The sequence below is a fragment of the Protobothrops mucrosquamatus genome, unplaced genomic scaffold (assembly GCF_001527695.2).
Source record: "Protobothrops mucrosquamatus isolate PMUCROS unplaced genomic scaffold, P.Mucros_1.0 scaffold_256, whole genome shotgun sequence".
NCBI classification, from domain to species: domain Eukaryota; kingdom Metazoa; phylum Chordata; class Lepidosauria; order Squamata; family Viperidae; genus Protobothrops; species Protobothrops mucrosquamatus.
The window spans coordinates 1,037,510-1,050,859 of NW_015386332.1; the positions used below are offsets into that span (position 1 = coordinate 1,037,510).

The 13,350-nt window shown below is 40.2% G+C and overlaps 1 protein-coding gene across 1 annotated transcript in view; it reads left to right on the plus strand.

The window, feature by feature from the left end:
• Positions 1–6,325: 6,325 nt before the first annotated feature.
• EFEMP1 (EGF containing fibulin extracellular matrix protein 1) overlaps positions 6,326–13,350 on the plus strand; it is a 56,197-nt gene continuing 49,172 nt past the window's right edge. The window contains exon 1 of the mRNA XM_015831362.1: positions 6,326–6,439. The gene's annotated coding sequence lies outside the window, so the exon portion shown is untranslated. The remainder of the gene's footprint in view (positions 6,440–13,350) is intronic.

Consider the following 13,350-nt stretch of genomic DNA (forward strand, 5'->3'; position numbering starts at 1 on the left):
GAAACCTCTCGCAGAGCATCTTGGAAGGAAACATCTTCCCTGGCGAACAGTCTCTGCTGCAATTCTGTGTTTCTCAGTCCGCATACAAAACGATCGTGAAGCCTTTCTTCTAAGTCCTTGAAGTCGCACGGTTTAGCTGCTCTTCTCAAGGCCGCAACGTAGTCTTTTGCTGATTCTCCAACTCGCTGATCTCTCTGTTGAAACGTGTGCCTCCAAGCCATGACTGATTGCTTGGGCTGGAAGTGTTCCTTTAAGGTTTTCTTAAGGTCGGAGTATGATACCGTTTCCAGCGAGTCTGGGGAGATTAAGCTTTCGGCGATCTCAAAGGCATCTAGCCCACAAACGCACAACAATGTGGCAGCCTTTAAGCCTTCCTCTCGAATCTGGTTTATGCGAAAATACGTCTCGACTCTTGCCACATAAGATTCCCACCTCTCGGGGTGAGAGACGTCGAATTCCTCTAATTGCCCGACTTTATCCATGATCGATGATCAAGTTTTCTTCTTCTTCAGTCGCACGCACCCTCCAGCGATTTTGTACTGGCAGGATAACGCTGACTTCCACGCCGTTTCTTTCCCGGACTTCTTTGGGTGAGTCTTCTAGCTTTTCTTAGCTGTAGAGACTGAATCCCACCTTCGTCGCCAGTGTTAAGTCCTGGGAATAATGGTGCTTGAGACGAATCATCTCCAACAAGTCTTTATTGTTTGCTCCACTCTACAAACAACCAGAGCAGAGGCACGCAGGCCTCTATTTATACCCTCTGATCCCCGGGCAAGTTCAACCAATCATGAGGTGGGCTTTTCCCGCCTTGCGCATGCGCACAAGGCTGGCGCTGCTCAGTCTGGTCCCGGGCAGCTTCTGCAAATGCCCGGGACTCTTGCAACGTCCCGAGCCTGCCTCTTGCAGGCTCAGGACACAACAAAGCTTACTTACTTACTTATTTGCTTGCTTACTTTTATGCTGTACAAGAACAGAGGTCTTTGCTCCAATAAGCTTATAATCCAAAATAAGGTTCATTAACCTAGTTGGTGCACTGTGATAAATTATAGTTTTGTAAACAAAACATAGTTGCCTGGATTCACACACTATAATCCAAAACCAATCAAACAGTTCATCCTCTAACAAGAATAGACCAATCATAATTGGGGTACTGACAAAACAAATACTAAGTCAATGGCTGGATTTCTACAATATACTCGATATACACAAACTACAGTATTCACCCAATTTAGCCTATAATATAAGCCAAATGTTCTAAGAAGCTCAATGGGAAACAAAATAACCAAAACTGGTTATGATTTCCTTCTTCTAACCTGTTTTTCCCCTTTCTTTTACTGTTTTTTTCTCAGTATGTTAATGGTTGCTACTGTACTGCAAAAACTTCCACATATATTTGTTGAAAAATCAAGCTCTGCTAAAGAGTTATTTTAATGATAAATATTCAAAGGCACAGTAGGAAGAAATAGAAAAAAAGGAAATTTTAAAATGGTTTTAGTTTATTTTTGGATACTTTATCACATCATATACAGTGATTTATATTACTGCTTGTTGTCTTGTCGAGGATTGTTATGTTGTTTTGAACTCCCTATCTAATTTCAAGTAGCCCCAGAATCTATGTTTGTATTATTTGCCATAGAATTAGAATACAACTTGTTTAAGGGTATTACATCTGATTGAAAGCAGGCATACAAAAACACAACCAAAGGGATAGGCTGTTATGGCCAGTTGACTAAAATGTTATGCAAGTATTACATAAAAATATGCACATTAATATGCAAAACATGTCTTCTTTTTTGAATGTGAGATCCAGTAGCCCTGTACAGTTTGAAGTCCTCCATGGTCCTCCAGTGAAAAATCGTCCAGTCCAAATGTGATTAGAAGATAAAGAATCATAAAATGGTAAGCAAGGAGCTGAAGTATTCCATTAACAGGTAATACTTGGAACAGCAGATGAAGCAGACATGTAAGGCTCATCCCACATCCCTCTAACTTCAGCACAAAGATGCTTTACTATGTTACCTCATTGGTGGATGGTTGATGATCCAGTCAAGCTGGCATCTGCCTAGCTGTCATTGGCCACTTCAAGCTATATGGATATATCCTTCCCCTCCAGTTGCTCAGCAATACTTTCCATGGTCATTTGATTTGGGCATGGAGATAGGATACTAGTTGTAGCTGAAGAGGGTAGTGGGTGGAAAAGAAGAAGCTTTTAAAGAATTCCTATAGGAAACTACAGGTTCACTGGGAGCTCCTCCCGATCTTCTCTCATTTCAACTCAACCCATCTTTCCCTGAATCCAGGTTCCAACCAGGTTAGCCATAGTCTCTTCCTTTTCTAGCAAGGATATTTCTTCCATGGACGCTGTTTCCTTCAGCACCTATCACCATCAACATTTTGATCAGCGTCTGCTGATGAACTTCATTTATGAATCCTGCCAGAATTAGTGGGGGTTTTTTCCTTTATTTCTGTTGCTTGTCTTCCCAGAGATTTATTTTAAACATCGGTTTAGCACTATTTCAAAATAGAAAGAATGGCTAAACCAGCCATTCCAGCCTCCATCAAAACCAACCCAGGAGTGATTGGTAGATGTTTTTCTTGCTTGTTGATGACAATTAATGAGAGGGCACCAATAGCTTTCTTTAACTTGTCCAGGAGTTAAAGGACAAGCCTTACTTTCTGGACTTGTTCAGTAATGTGGGCAATACAGAGTATGCTGGCTTAATGTTCTGCCTACTGTAACAAGGCATAGAAAAAAGCACTTTAACATAGGTGTGAGGAAGATCCCAGAGTTCAGCAGATCACAGACACCTACTATGTTCTAATGTGTTTCTATTCAAATGATATAATGCAATATATCTATTTGTCAATCAATAAATTGCACATGGAAATATAAATCATGTCTCACTGGTGCATTTTTTTTATCTTTTAGCAAGTGTAGGACTGTAAGATTCTCTGGGGAATTTCAGTAAGATTAAAATAAGAACTCCAATACATATTTACATTCGTTCATATGTTTGTACATTGAACAGAATTTATCAATGTATGCTGGCTAAGATGGGGAGTCTAATTTCTTATCCCACAGCCTATCCCATCAAGGTTTTTGCCCATTGCTTATCTCCACATCAGGAAAAACTGATGCTGGTACATCTAAGCTACTTAAATACTGTATATGACACAAAGAGACACTGTATCAAATGTGGTAATAATAAGACATCTTGTGCAAAGTGTTCTGAGTCTTTTGTGTTGCACAGCAGATGAAATTCCAACCTGAGGACTATCTTATATTATAAGAAGGCTATGAAAACTGATATACAATATATATCATTGTAAAACAAAATTTTAAAAAAATCTTATATTCAGTGCCAAGTACATACTAAACAAGTAGGTACTATTAAACACTGGTAGAATAAATATCTATGCCACAGTAAATACAGTGTGCAAAAATAATTATTTTTTCTTACTTGAATGATTCCATCGAATGCATATTTATTCAATACTATATTATTTCCAGGCATGTGTGCCCCACTGAGCTCTCTGCTGTGCTGCATCTTTAAAAAAAACTGTACATCCTGACACTAGAAGACATGAGATCCATTCTGCTACAATTAAAGCCCACTATTTTCAAAGCTAGAAATATAACCTTACGTTTAAATCTCTTATTGAGGACCACTCAAGATAGAAGCACTAAAATTGTCCCCTTTTAACCCATCCTGTTTTCTGCTGTACTTAGCTGGTTACTTGCTATATCCTTTGTTTCATATTACTTCTATTGTATTCTACATTACATTTTAAAGTATACACAATGATTTTCCATAAGTAATGTTGATGATACAACAGAGCAAAGATGGAAAGATTTTTCCTACATTGACTCAGTGCAGTCATAAATCATAAATGAACAAAATGTACAAAAACTTAAGACAGGCACAAACAACATTTGGGCTCAAAAGTTGAATTTTCCTTCTTTTTTTTTAATGGTCTCTGAAAACTACATTGCTGATGATACAGTGATGTTGTTATATAGGCTGAACTGACATTTTGAAGATTGGGGATTCTGGAGAGGTTTCATTACAGATATTTTTAACCATATGCAGGGGGCAAAAGGACACTATGGAAAAGTGGTATTTTACTCCAGGATTCTGGCAGTACACAACACAGCATGCAGGTTTCACGGAATGCGACTGAGGCTATGGGCAGCTTACACATCATGGGTTGGCCTTCCTGCTTTAAAATAACATATCAATTTGTGAATGTTTCATTTTTTGAGAGTTTTGATTCTGTTGTTTTTCTAAATGTCTTAAAAAATAACTTTAAAATGAATGTTCCTCAGATTATCACATTTTAAATCAGAATAACAATCCTGTTAATTAATTTAAGCCTTTCTACATGCTCTCCATTCTCAACACTGAAGAGCAGTATCTGCAGAAAGGAGGCAAGGAATGAAAAATCAAGATAACAGCCTTTTTTTAAATCCCTCCTGTAGACATTCCTGCTCCCAAGTCCTCAGAACTGCACATGACACACCATCCTCATCATTATTGCCCACAAGACAACACAGCTACACTCTATCTCAATGTTTCTCAACCTTGACAACTTTAAGTTGTGTGAACTTCAGTTTCCAGAATTCTCAAGCCAGCATGCTGGGAATTGAAGTCCACATAACTTACAGTGATCAGGATTGAGAAACACAGCTGTATCCAATGCATCCTCACTCCAATTCTTGCCTCACCACACTTGTTTGTCAGGGAAGAAAAACAATTATGATCCAGGACAGTGGCAAAACTACTTCTGCCAAACCAGAGGTCCCCAACCTTTTGGGCACCAGGGGCCGGTTCTATGGAGAGAGGTTTTTCTGCGGATCGAAGGTTGCGTGGTTTTGTGTGCTGCCTGTATCTCACGGATAGGGCTTTGCTTGTTTGCGCGGACCAGTTTCTGGCATGCTGTAGCCTGGTGCCGGTCCAATGACCAGGGATTGGGGACCCCTGTGCTAAGCGATCATGAAGAAAGGACAGCAAAATTCCATTGCCTTTTGACTTCAGGAGGGAACCAGAAAGGAAGGAAAGTGGGAAACATGGCATTCTTGCCTTCTAAAGTCAACGGGTTGGGTGATGCTCATGCTGGCTCCTGAAATGCCAACCTGTAAGAAGGTAAAGGAGCTCTGGATTTCTCAACACCACTAGTCAGCATCTGAATTTGCAAGATCCAGTTAATCTAACAGTCCTGATTAATGGCTCTTAGCAAGGGGCCACAAAATGATGTGCTGCTGTTCCAGGTGTCAATCAGCCTTGCTTATTCAGTTTTATTCTTACAGCATGATCCCATTTGCAATTTATTTTTACTATTTTTTTTTCATTCTTGCAAAGCTTGGTGCTCCCTCAAGCCCACCATTGTTTTTCTTTGTTTTGCAGATGTTTGAGCAGAAGAGTACCTGAGATTTCCTCTGAACTCTGGAATTTTAGGGGAAAATAAACTCATATTCTATTAATTGCAGGTGGACTGCATCAACAGTAATTAAGATGGTGATGGTGATAGAACTCCTCTGCAAATAAGTAAAATACAGGTAGTCCTCAACTTACAACAGTTTGCTTAGTGACCATTCAAAGTTACAACAGCACTGAAAAAAGTGACTTATGATAATTTTTCACACTTATGGCTATTGCAGCATCCCCATAGTCATGTGATTTACATTCAGATGCTTGACCTGACTCACATTTATGACGGTTGCTGTGTCCCAGGGTCACGTGATCACCTTTTGCAACCTTCTGAGAAGCAAAGTCAGTGGGGAAACCAGATTCATTTAACAACCATTTTATTAATTTAACAACTGCAGTGTTTCGCTTAACAAACGTGGAAAGAAAAGTCGTAAAATGGGGCAAAACTCCTTTAACAAAGTTCTCACTTAGGAATATAAATTTTGGTCGTAAATCGAGGATTATCTTTCTTTATGTGAAAGTCTGATTGAGAAAGATTAAAGATCAGGAATCAGAGATCCTTCTCTTTGTAAAAAAAAAAACAAAAAAAACAACCCTACACGTGACATGCATGCAAATATTAAAACATGATTTCTTTCCTTTGCAAAGCTCAGGCCAGCGGGATACCATTTCACCGCTACCAATGATAAAAGTCACCAAATTCTCCTCAGAGAGGGTTAACTCAGAAGAAGGTCGGTAGGGGGCGTTAAACGGATGCTGACGGTAGCTGAAACTTTTAAAGTCGGTCCAAAACATCCAGAGGGAGGGGAAGCGCGGGCGAGGGGGGGGGCGCTTTCTCTGCCGTGACTCGAGGAGCCGGGCGAAGGCGCGGGGTTAACCTGCAACTGCGCCTCTCCGGGAGGGAGTTGCTGCCGCTCGCTCTCCCCAGCCGCCTCCCTTGGCAGCTCTGCCTGCACGGGAAGGGAATCCCCTCCCCACCTCGCCGCACGCCCGTTGTTGGAGCGACGCAGGTAAGACGCTCCCGGATTCTCACTTTCTCACCGGCCTTTGCGGTCAAACGCGGTGGGAGAAGGAAGCAAGCGCCAACGTCGCGTGGTGCACTGCGACGCAATGTTTTTACCTCTTGCACGGGCTGCTTCCCGCTCGTGCGGACGCGTGGGAGGATCTTTCAGGAGGTCGCATCGCGGGAGTGGTTGGCCCGCGTGCGGTTTTGAATTTTTTTTTTTATTTTTTTTTTTTTGCGGGTGTGCGTGGAATGGGTTTGAAGGAATTGTATTAATGAATTGCTGGTTTTCATGCAGGGAGAATAAAGGAAATGTAGGACCATCCAGGAAAAGTAAATACAGAGGATGAAGATTTAGAGAAAAAAAGTATGCATTTTTAATCGTGCGGTGCAAGGCTGCTGATGCTCCCTGAATCCATTGCAAAACTAACCAAGTCCACTGAAGTGAATCCCATTGAAATTAGCAAATCTTCCTTTCTGACCCAGTACGGGCAGTCTAGAAACAGGTTTCTGGGATACAGAAGATGAGACAGGATACAGAAGATTTATTGTTTATATGTCAATTCCTTGGGTGTTCTGGCCCCACATATCTACAAAATACTGTAGGTAAAATCATGAATCACATTTCAGGAGTTGAGGACAGATTTGCCACCTTATTCTGAGCTCATCCATTTATGCTGCCAGAGACAAGTGGTCCAGTTGAGCCAAGTATTGGCTATTTTGAGCCTGGCAGCGGTTCTCCAAGTTCTTGGGAGAATTCTTGCCTGGCTGTGTTATTTGAGATCCTCTTAAAGGGAGATTTAGTCAAGGAGGTTGCCTTAGATCAGGCTGCTGGAGTACCTCCTCTGATGGCAGACAGGAGATTTGCACATCACTTGGTGCTTTTAACTGAAGAGATCACAACTCAAACACATATGGGCAGCCTGCAAGTATTTCTAGGGCAGTCCTGCTTACGCAGTCTGGTTTGGTCTGGCCAATGATCACAGAAGGAGACTACAATTTCTGCTATCCTGAATTCCTTCACAGGAAAAAAGTAGGAAGTAAAAATAAATAAATAAGCACAAGCAGGATTAAACTCTCAAGCCTCTTGATTACCACTAGCCATCCTCCTAGTCACCTAATAGGTAAGCAAGAGGGAACCAGGGAGAGGCAGTTGGACAGTTCTTTTTTAGATAATAAAATTGGTTGGTTGGTTGGTTTTGATGCCTTCAAACCAGTCTTGATTCCTGGCTACTGCTTGAGCAAAGTCTCTGAAGTTTTCTTAGCAAGGATTTCAGAAGTGATTTGCCAATGTCTCTTTCCTAGGGGGGAGAGAGAGAGAGAGAGAGAGAGAGGGAGAGAGGGAGAGAGAGAGAGAGACTGGCCCAAGGTGACTGGCTTCTTGCCTAGAACTTCTAGATTTCCAGTTTATAGCCTGGTTCTTTAGCTATTTAACTACTTCATAAAGACAAAACTCATCAGAAGGAGACTAAGCCCTGTGAGACAAGCCCAGAATTTCTTTGCAATTCATTCATGAAATTTCTGATGGAAGGGAAAAAACAATCCCATAACAGCTGTTGGGAAATATTGTTTGCAAAGATCCTGGAAGGGTCCTATTGATCAGAATGGGATATGCATATTTCCTACATGGATCTCCTCACAATTCTTTTATTCCCCCTCCCCCATGATTTTTATTTTATTCTTTTAATTTAAAATTGGACAAGAGGTTTTTAGCCCAGTGGTGTCTTTCAAACTGCCAATATGCAAAATAAATATATATTATTGGTCGGTTTGTATGCCCTGTATAAATTGCTGTACAGATAATGGGCTACCTAGATACTTTACGCTTTAGAGAATTAATCTGCAAGGCTGTCTGTGAGCTATTCCACTCCCAGATTCTTGGGAGTTAATAGAACTTTGGCTTTTCCATGTACCAATCTAAGAACAGAAGCCACACAGGCTTTCCTGTATAGAACAGAAAAGAGGCCTGGGTAAGACATTATGTTAGAAACAGGAGATGCCTGAGCTGACACATGTGATACAGTAAATTGCTCTGAGAGATTTGATAGAATTGAATTGAGTTTGAAATAAAAAGAACAGCCAGTAGACTGAGCTTTATGCAACTTGATTTTGCTGGACATGTGTAGATCCTTCTGTTGTCATTTGCTAATGTTTTGTATATTTCACAATTAACAGAATTACCATACCATACCATTTCAGACAAATGGTGTCCAATCTCTTCTTAAAACTTCCAGTGTTGGAGCATTCACAACTTCTGGAGGCAGGTTGTTCCACTGATTAATTGTTCTAACTGTCAGGAAGTTTCTCTTTAGTTCCAGGTTGCTTCTCTCCTTGATTAGTTTCCATCCATTTCTTCTTGTCCTGCCTTCAGATGCTTTGGAGAATAGGTCCCTCTTTTTTGTGGTAACCCCTTAGATATTGGAACACTGCTTTTCTGTCACCTCCTAGTCCTTCTTTTCATTAAATTAGACATACCCAATTCCAGCAACTGTTCTTTATATGTTTTAGCTTCCAGTCTCATAAATAAGGTAAGTGACATGGGAACACCTCTCTGAACACTAGTAGAGACCAGAGTGGATATGTTAGCTAGATCATTTTTATATCCAGGAGCACCCTTCCTTTTCCTACCCCTACATGGGGCTGCAAGTCCTTACAAAAAGGGCAAGGGAATTTTGGTGGAGGAAAATGGATTTTCAGGATTTGGGGTGCTGGTCTTAGTTTACTTGAAGTCCAAACACATTTGTTTCTTTGAGGGAACCATTATGGGAACAGGTAGTGCATAACATTTCTGGATTAATAAGGTAGATCAGGAGAACTCCAAGGAGGGGAAAAATAGGGACTCTATGAGCATACATAGTATGACCTTCCTTGCTTTTTGATAGTGAAGCAAACTGTAGTGAGATTTGATGCTGAATTTCCTACCCATTTTTTCCTATGAATATGTAGCTGTTCATCAATGAAGGCTGCATTTGTGAAATAGACTTTGAACCTCAAAATATTTGAATCATAATCTCTAAGTCAATATTTTTCAAAGGGAGTTGCTTATATCATAGTTGCAGTCCCTTCATTAATGAGACAATGATAAACCTGGCTGGGATTCAGTCTTCCATCAATGGTCACAAGTGAAGTCAGGTAGAATTGCAAATGCCATTTTAATACAGTTATTACCATGTTATGCAATTAAGTTGATAAGAGGGAAAGATGTAGCCTTCTCCAATCTGACTCCTTTTCCTCCAATTCCCATCTCACATAGCCAATATCTCTGCTGAGTAGCAGTTATGTTTTGTAGTTCCAATAGAGAAATATTGCTTTATTATACTGTATCAGCAATTGATCATTTAAGGAAATGTCCAGATTCCAGTTTTCTCTTGTCCATTAGAGCCATTTCACACATTGCACAAGGTCTTATTTGCTATCCAATGAACTTAGGTGACAGTGTCTGTCAGCTCTTTGAGGTAGACAAAGTCAAAGCAGGAGTTTCTGGAATGCTCTTTATTGTATAAGACAGAATAGAATTTGGAAAGCCTGTCAAAGTTTCTCTGCATCCCGTTTTATACTAAACAAAATGAGGGTGAGATTATTTTGAGTTGCATTTCTTATTGCCAAGGAAAGATCTACATTCCTTCACAACTCCATTGTCAAGTGTAAGGCATCTGAAACTGTTTCTATGCCACCAATGCTGGGGCCCATCTTTAAAAATTTACCTGGGATTACTAGCTGCCATTTTAATTCCCTGCCATTCCTGCATAGAGATGCTATGGTGGGGGCCTTAAGGGAAATTCAGAGCATTACTGCTTCCTCCCCCACCCCACCCCACCCCCAGCTATCGGCTGGTATATCAAAAATGAAAAATAAAGGAAGTAAAGTTCTCCTACAGAATTCTCAAGTATTGGCAGGCAACCTTATTGGGGGCTCTGGCTGCACCAACAAAAAAAAAGTTGGCCTCCAGCAAGCTTTCTAGGCCAGAAGTTTAAGAGGGAAAGTTCATAAGGAGCTTCCAAATTCACTGCAGTTCAGAAGAAACCTGAACAAGAATTTCAAAATACAAAATACAAAAATAAATGTCTCTCTCTTACCACAAATCAGAATGTAACAAAGAAATATTGTAAAGGAAAGGAGAAGAGAGAATCCATCTGAGGGTTGGGCAACTCCTGCTCTTTAGAAGCAACTGCTGTCTTGTGTACATCCAGTAGTGCAGCGGTTCTCAACCTATGGGTCGCGACCCCATTTGGGGTCAATCGACCATTTCACAGGGGTCGCCAAGCAAGGCTGTCCGCCATTTTTTTCCCCTTTTCTGGCGTGTATCTTACCTCCCTTGGGCTGGGCCAGCTGGTGGTTGGCCTGCTCCGTCTCTGCCGCTTGCCAGCTACGCCTCAGCCGGCGCAGGGGGCTGAACCACGCATGCATGCCACTCCCAGGCAGGGAAAGTCCTCGACTTACGACCGGTTTAGTCCTCGACTTACGACTGGTTTAGTCCTCGACTTACGACCGGTTTAGTCCTTGACTTACGACCGGTTGGGGGTCGCGGCATTAAAAAGGTTGAGAACCACTGCAGTAGTGGGACGTATATACCATCCCAAGTTTAGGAGAATTTCTGTCAATCTCTGGAGAACCTGAAGATATGGCAAGAAATATAAACAGTTATTCTTAATCAAGAGTCTCTTCTTGAATAAAGCAGCGGCAATATGCCAAAATGGCAATTCTTCTATTAGCATATGGTTTGCTACAATTAGGCAATTTATCCTTTCTTTTCTGGTAAGAAAAATTCTTTGTGGTCATGTTTAACCATGTCAAGATTATATGATAGTTTCCTCCACTCCTTATATATTGGATCTGTAAGCAGAAAACAAAATACATTTGTTCTTTCCCTAAGTCTGCCTCCAATAGTCTCAGTAGAGACCTTGGATTAATGTTCTTCAAGACCAGAAGAAAAATATATATTATTATTATGGTTGATTACACAATCAGCTGGGTGTTTAGACTGGATCTAGCATTTTTATCCACCCATCAAGTTCTTCCCAAGAACCTGAAACAAGCAAATGCTGTTGTTTAAAGGGGTTAAAAGTAACATTGCAGGAGCTAAGCTATTCCAAATAAAGCTGCCTTTTGTAATTGACTGGTGATGATTTTGTCAATGCCGATGGTGTTCAAGTGGCGCTCCAGATATTTTAGGAATATACCCAAGACACCTATTGCTATTGATACTACCTTTGTTTTCTTTTGCCACAGTCATTCTACAGTACTTCTATTTCTAGGTCTTTGCATTCTATAATTTTCTCCAGTTCTCTCTCCAAGTACTGCAACATCACTATCCAAACTTTTTTGTCTTTCTTATCAACAGTTATTAAATCTGGAGTGTTGTATGGCAGATGCCTGTCTTTTGGAATTCTAAATTCCCAGAGCATTTTAGCTTCTTCATTTTTTGTTACTTTCTCTATTTTGTGGTCCCACCAGTTCTTGTTTGCCTGCAAAGGATATTTCTTGCAGATCTTCCAATGCACCATTGTTGCTACTTTGTTATGCCATTATTATTTGTGTTCAATCTGTGCAATCTTCCTACAGCAACTAACTAGGTGATCCACAATTTCTTCAGTTTCTTTGCTATCTCAAGTCTGGCTTTATATGCATTTATTCTTAAGGTTTCTTCTTGGCAGCTAGAATTAGCCCCTCTGTCTCTTTCTTCAATTTTCCTGTTCTTAGCTATTGCCAAGTCTTATTGTTATCTGTTTTGCCCACTATTGTTTTCTGTATTGGCCATGTATTACTTTGCCTTGCCATGTCTTGTTTCTATTCTTTATTTGGTCTTTCTTATAGGCCAGTCTGCTCTTTCCAGTACTCAGTAAGTGGTATACTAATTTCAGTGCATCTTCTTCACTTTCCTTGAGATATTCTTCCAATGCTTTTTTTTCTTCTTACCAACCGCCTGGTTGGTGTACTTGCAACATTCTATGCCCGCCTATTTTCCTTGGTAAGTAACGTCTGTCAACATAATGAAGGGCATGATTTATTGCCTTTATTTTTCTATTTTAGTTCTACTTAAATCCAATCCACTATTACAGCTGTGTATTTAATGACTAGAAATGCCTAGCTATTAATTGCCTTGATGATATTTTCTCCACCATGCAATCACTGAGTGACTGCAGAAAGATACCAAAAAACAAAACTTTTTTTAGCCCTTGTGTAGTAGCTCTAGTCTCTCTCTCTCTCACTCACACACACACACACACACACACACACACACACTCAAATCTCATTCATGTACTGTATGTTTTGTTTTACACATCTTTCATTATAATGATCCACACATGGTCTATGTCTGTAAACAACACTTTCATAATTATAAGTATCAACTTTTGAGTTTATTGAGTAATTGAAGGCCATAAGTTTAACCTTCCACCATTGAAGAATAAGTCTCATTGCAGTAAGAGTCTGAAGCTTTGCAGCCAGCTTCCTATTTCTAGTGGTGTCATTGGTTCATGGCATAATTTCATTTATTGGATCCCCTCCTTCACAAATGCCACCTTCTGATATCTGTACCTTCATTTGGCACTGAATGACATTAGAAATTTCTCACAATGCTCCTGGTGCATTATTTTTTAAGATCATTGTAAGAAATTAAAATGGAAACTTTATGAGAGTACACAACAGCAATGCTAGACATAGCATTGAACACTAAATAGTTAGGGAGATTATTACAGACTTACATTTATAAAGTTGCTGCAGTTTTTATCTACTGCTACACTCGGGTGATCATATTTATTAGGAATTATGTAGGAAGCATACCACAGTAATAATGGGAGACTTGAACTATCCAGATATCAACTGGGAGACACATTCTATTCTATTCTATTCTATTCTATTCTATTCTATTCTATTCTATTCTATTCTATTCTATTCTACAGTGAGTGGGAGATCAAA